This window comes from Bison bison, unplaced genomic scaffold (assembly GCF_000754665.1).
Source record: "Bison bison bison isolate TAMUID 2011002044 unplaced genomic scaffold, Bison_UMD1.0 scf7180017862278, whole genome shotgun sequence".
Lineage (NCBI taxonomy): Eukaryota > Metazoa > Chordata > Mammalia > Artiodactyla > Bovidae > Bison > Bison bison.
Window position 1 is genome coordinate 618597 of NW_011492850.1, and position 641 is coordinate 619237.

Consider the following 641-nt stretch of genomic DNA (forward strand, 5'->3'; position numbering starts at 1 on the left):
GAAGAAGCACAAGCTGGAATCAAGATTGCTGGGAGAAATATCAATAACCTCAGATATGCAGATGACACCACCCTTATGGCAGAAAGTGAAGAGGAACTAAAAAGCCTCTTGATGAAAGTGAAAGTGGAGAGTGAAAAAGTTGGCTGAAAGCTCAACATTCAGAAAACAAAGGTCATGGCATCTGGTCCCATCACTTCGTGGGAAATAGATGGGGAAACAGTGGAAACAGTGTCAGACTTTATTTTTTGGGGGCTCCAAAATCACTACAGATGGTGACTGCAGCCATGAAATTAAAAGACGCTTACTCCTTGGAAGAAAAGTTATGACCAACCTAGATAGCATATTCAAAAGCAGAGACATTACTTTGCCAACTAAGGTCCGTCTAGTCAAGTCTGTGGTTTTTCCTGTGGTCATGTATGGATGTGAGAGTTGGACTGTGAAGAAGGCTGAGTGCTGAAGAATTGATGCTTTTGAACTGTGGTGTTGGAGAAGACTCTTGAGAGTCCCTTGGACTGCAAGGAGATCCAACCAGTCCATTCTGAAGGAGATCAGCCCTGGGATTTCTTTGGAGGGAATGATGCTGAAGCTGAAACTCCAGTACTTTGGCCACCTCATGCAAAGTGTTGACTCATTGGAAAAGA